Here is a 6154-nt window from a genome sequence, read left to right as displayed (position 1 = left end):
AACACAAGAGGTCACTGGATGAACCATATGCATTGAAAAGAATAAGTGCTATCTTTAGTCATAAGTCGTAAGAAAAAATCCTCCTTATAATGAACGAATATTTTTTTTAATTTCGTATGCTCAAAATGGAATACATGTACAATATATATATATAATTAAAAAAATGTTGTTAGCATGTAAAAAAAACCCAACATGAATAGTCATACTCAGAGATATAGTATAGTGACTATGATAACACGGAATGAATTCAATGGTGTAATATATTTACATCTACCGAGTGTGATTCCCTCTATTTTTAGCTCTATAGAAACACCCAGACTGAATTATACACGCCCCATTTATCGATTTGTCAAAAGATATAGCGACCAAAGGACGATCACGGACTGTACGAAATAAGCATGAGGATGTCAGACCCAATTTACAATAGAAGACAATTCGGCTTATTCTTTTATATGTTGTACTGATAAAACACTTACAATAAATAAGGGCAACACGTTGCTACATATTTAAGCATCGAATCGGTATTTTTGAAAGATGTGGTCTCATATTTGCAACGGTGTGTGTAGACAAATATAATAATGCGCACTAACAATAACAATGCTTATATTTACTTTTTTACCATGTATTCCTCTTCCACTAGTATGATTTAAGAAAAAAAAATATCAGCCTTATTCAACGAGTATTGCACAATTAACGGAAGAACCATTGGAACAGTCGAATTATGTTAACAAAAATAGTGCACAGCGTTTTATAACCAGCGCATCGAGAGGCAGGCAAAGCCCGCCTCGCAAAGCAAGGATCAATGGTAACACATATATGTAAGAACATTAATGAAAAATGAAAGTTGAATCAGGGGTACTGAGGCCAAAAAAAAATCTTCCATCCCTGGGGGCCGCCATATTGGCAGCCATTTTGTTTTTTAAAAGTTAGTTCGATCATTGATTGACTGGTACTTATCGATGTTTATTGCCCCTAAAATCGATTAAAATGTTCCAGTGTTTCAATAGAAGGTAATTTGAATTTAAAGAAATAAAAGAGGACACCAGATAAGTGCCAACAGTGCTTCAATCAAAAAACTCGACTAATTGTATGTATGTTTTATCAAATTATCAGATGGAAAAAGAAAAATAACATCAAGTAACTGATAATTTCAATACTGAATAAAGTATTCAATTTTATTACCGCAGCATTTATATGAATTAAATTGATAAAGAAAGAAAGAAGAAATAAAAAAAAAATTCGGAATAACGTTACTCTCTTCGGCTATTTCCGAAGACAAAACGTGTATGTTTTACGTTTGAATCATGACGTCAGGATGTTAACTGAGCACGCGACGTTTAGTTAAACTTTGGCTAATGATTTGAGTAGGCAACTAGGCGGATCCTACAGTGTGCGTTTCAAATAAAGTTTGTTCTTCAACATTCCAACTGCACTGTGTTAAATCGGCGCTCGGTCCAACGGTCTACATATTATTCTAAAAACACAATTATATTTTCATAATGTAATTTGATGAAGCTACTTTTGGTTATTGGGTCTTCTCTGTTATGCGTAAATATCTCTCAAATTAGTCAATGCAATTTAATTGGGGAAAAGAAGTGAAAGTAAATATTGTCTATTACGGTAAGATACAAGTAATAATTGGTGTTGGGTTACCATCATCTTCAAAGAATTATCAGTTTTGATCAAACTAAGCTATGAATACATATAAGGTCAAATCATATAGTCTGACCCGAAATCCTGTAGGTAAACATGCAGTTACCTGCACATTAGTTTTAAGAACCGTTCTTTGTTGGTTGGTTTGTTTGTTTGGTATGTTTTTGTTTTGTTCATTTGTTGTTGTGTTTTTGTGTGTGAGTTTTTTAAAGCGCTAAGCATAGCTCAGCGCTTTATTGTCGTTAGGCTTCTCTCCCGGTGCATCGAAAAACTGTCCCTTATGAGCAGAAATATAATTATTGAACTCGTTGGGGAACCATTTTCGGGGGTTTACGCACATGACTGCACGGGCTATTGTGAATCTAATGTACAGAGCTTACGTACATCATTGCAATGTCTGCTACACAATGCGGGCTGATTCATTAAATTGTCCAGAATCCTCAAATGCGATTGCATAAATTGGAATTCTGGGAAGGAATTACTAGACAATCCGTGTTAGAGAAGTTAAAAAAAATTATGAAACCGGTCAGTTTTTTTAAGACAAACTGCGCACCGTCCCATTGTATACGTGTTCACTGCTACACACTTGTCTCCTCACATACAGTTATAAATATATAGGTACATTTGCATATTATTATTGACAGGATTTATATTTTTGTATTTTTATAGATTGTGTACTGTACTAGTCTCTTGTAACATGAAATTTATATTCCACTGGCTGATTTTCTTAGCTTTTAAAATGCTTACCTTGGAAATATAGTGCGTAAACAGAAAAATCAAAACGATTCTGTAAATAGCGACATGTAGTTCTTGATGTTCGCCGCTCTCCTCACAGCAGATATATAAGTTTGCACAGTAGATTTCATCTGTGTGGACGTTAATTTTACGTCGTTTTCATTTGTTACTTAGACGCAACAATTTACCAGCTTAATGCAGTACATATGGATTGAGAACATCAATTATAATGGTCAATACAATACATTTATAAAGATAATGCACGTATAACAAAATATAAAAGTGCAAACATTAGACAAACAAACGTATTTACATGTAACATGTCGCACATAAGGTCCATACGTGAAAAAAAAATAATTAGAACTATTAGATAGAAGATGCAATATTATTTATTTCTTCCTCTATAAAAATTAAAGGGATAAAGGGGTAATAGTTTTGGTATTCTTAACAATAGAATATATTTAGAAGGCCTGCAAGCAGAGAGAGAGAGAGAGAGAGAGAGAGAGAGAGAGAGAGAGAGAGAATTAGATATCGCACTAAACTTAACAATAGAATATATTGAGAAGGTCAGAGAGAGAGAGAGAGAGAGAGAGAGAGAGAGAGAGAGAGAGAGAGAGAGAGAGAATTAGATATCGCACTAAACTTAACAATAGAATATATTTAGAAGGTCTGCAAGCAGAGAGAGAGAGAGAGAGAAAGAGAGAGAGAGAGAATTGGATATCGCACTAAACTTAACAATAGAATATATTGAGAAGGTCTGCAAGCAGAGAGAGAGAGAGAGAGAGAGAAAGAGAGAGAGAGAATTAGATATCGCACTAAACTTAACAATAGAATATATTTAGAAGGTCTGCAAGCAAGAGAGAGAGAGAGATAGAGAGAGAGAGAGAGATTAATTACTTATGAAACAATTGCAACCACTTAATTATTAAATTCCGTGATGTATAAAGGTCAAGCTATGATCAAATTGCTTGCAATAACTAAATAGAACAATTTCCTGCTGTAATTTGTATGGAAACATTATAAATTATACATATATTTCCGGAGGGTTTTCTCTTTTCTGTTTTCCATAAACTTAAAGTGTTTCCTTGTTTATCGTGTATTAGAAGTAAACAATTTCAATATGTGAAGTATGTGAAATGTTTTTGAAATAAAAATAAGGAAATATTGACGTATATATCAGGGATGGGTTACATGTACTTGAAAAACAAACTAATTAAGCATAAATAATACATTTTTTGATATAATTGATACTACATGGTAATTGATTTTGCCTTTAATAACAATAAATTGAATGTATTCAAATACATTCTAAAAATATAATTTGTGAACATTTCTTAAATCAATTTTAGATTACACCTAATTTATTTTTTTTAGTTAGAGGATGAAGAAAAGGTGTCTTATAATAATGTGTCGTTGGCATACCTGTTTGAGATCGGTTTGTGTTGTTGCAATAAAAACATGTCTAAAAATGTTTCATATGTTTATACGGTATTTCAAAGTACCTTAGACATTGCGTAAAGGCCTAATTATGTTCAGCTATGAACCCGTATACATAATGTGTAATACACAATGATAAAGATATTGAATAAACAATTACTTGGGAAAAGTTAACTTCCGAATAAAACTTGAACTTAATGATACTGGTTGAATTTATTGTTCATTCAAAATTACGTGTCTTGAAATATTATAGCAAAATCAAGAAATGGTGGTCAAATTGAAAGCAAACGTTCAAATGTATTACCGTGTATATAAGTGTATCTCGATGCTGTTTATAAATGTTTTCATTCTTAAAATTGATAAAAAAAAAAGAAGAAAAAAACAAAAACAAAAAACTATGAGGTAATTAATATGTATTTAATTACATGTCTCAATATATTTTTGCAAAGCCTTAAGGAAATTATATATTTAAGTACACTATCTACATCCTTAGTGTGATTGTATCTAGGCATAGGTGGCCTGGATTTAAACACTCCAGTCAGTTTTCTAGTTCTCAACATAGCGCAATCACGACGATCTGACTCTTTTGTGTCATACACATTGGCAATCAACAAGTTTGGTATTATATCGGATTTGAATTACTATGCAACATTTGTGTCCATTGTAGACGAGGTGTTGATTGACAGAAGGTATACATATTGGCCCCACAATTCCCAGCAATGCCGATATCCGATATATAACATCCGGGTAATGTCAAATGGCTACATGTACCTGTAATAAAATAAACGAAACAAAGACAAAAATCGGAACGAAACAAAACGAAACCAACGAAACGGATTAAACAAAACTACAAATCTATTATGATATAATTAAAGTGAAAATAAACTCATTGAAATAAAATTCATATGATTGTATAACAGGCTAGTGGCGGGGACGATGATTTCCCTCTTTCTCACGCAGTTAATATTTATTTTTAAATTTATATATTGTAAAATTATTTTTAAAGGTGCCCCCAATACTTTGATAATTGTACTAAAGGTGATGAAAGTAAAATTACCTGAATCCAGATTTTTTTTTCTGGAGATATCTTTGTTTTCCGCGATTGGGGTGGAAGGGGTCTGAAACCTATTTTTGATAATTTCCCTTTAGTGAAATCAATACATTTGAATTTCCAGGGGAGGGTCTGGATCCACCAACTCTAGATACGCGCATGCATCAATACATTTGATGTTTTATGAACGTACAAGTATTGCAACCACCACCCCCCCCCCCTCCCCACTTCGGTGATTCGGATTTTGTTGATCAGTGTTTTTTTTTTTATTAATTTGAATCCTTAATTTCTTGTCAAAAAGTTTGCCTCTTCAAAAACAAGATGACATATCTGACAAACATGAATAAAATTACAAGCAGAAAACTAATAAACCACTCACTCTATTTGATATAATGATAATCAGTTTAATTACCTTTACCGACAGTGTAAGCCTGTCCTAATATAAAGCTAAAAATGTTACACAATGTTTTGTGATTATCCAGAATTGATTCTGTAATGATGAAACATAAGAATAGTTAGATGTAATTTAATATACTATGTGTCGCAGATGTAAAATCTTAAAGTTGATATTTTATCGATGAATAATACTGATTTTATTGTTCATACTTGGCCCCTAAATATTTGCGAAATGATGACATCTACATGTATCGGTATTTGATACGTGTACTGAAGGATATGGGATCAAATCAGAAAGGCCATGTTTCATGAAACGAGGGGATAAGCAACTGTCGACAGAAGATGCTAATGTTAGTCGTTTGGTTACGAAGGTAACTTAAGTTTTTTATGTTTAAATTTGCTAAGATTAGATTGTACTAGTATCAAAATTCAGCTCTGGTAGATTGTGGTTCTTAAAATCATGAGGCTATTTTATGTTAATGAATAACATATTTAATTAAAACTGTTAAAATGTATGATCATAATTATTAAACAGTTATATTGTAATATTGTTTGTATTTTCAATTAAAGGAGCGATGGGAAGTTGAGTCGGCGAATGCCCGAATAAAGAGGTGGAAGTACCTTGACAAAGTCCTCCCAACAAACACAGTCCCTTACATTGAAGACTACATACAGATTATTTGCGCCATTTCTAACAAATTCTTACGTCCACTATCACCAGGTATTTAAAATAACATATGACTGCCGTCACGAGAAAAGGGCCCTTAAGGTCAAAATTTCACAAACTCACTTTTTTGTCAATTCTGATAAGTCAACTCTTTCTGAATACAAATATACTAAGATATCCAAGATCTTGTGTGTTTTAAGCATTTTATGACAATT

Source organism: Magallana gigas, chromosome 1 (genome assembly GCF_963853765.1).
Source record: "Magallana gigas chromosome 1, xbMagGiga1.1, whole genome shotgun sequence".
Taxonomy (NCBI): domain Eukaryota; kingdom Metazoa; phylum Mollusca; class Bivalvia; order Ostreida; family Ostreidae; genus Magallana; species Magallana gigas.
The sequence above is the reverse complement of the archived record's forward strand: the minus strand, read 5'-3'. Positions refer to the sequence as shown.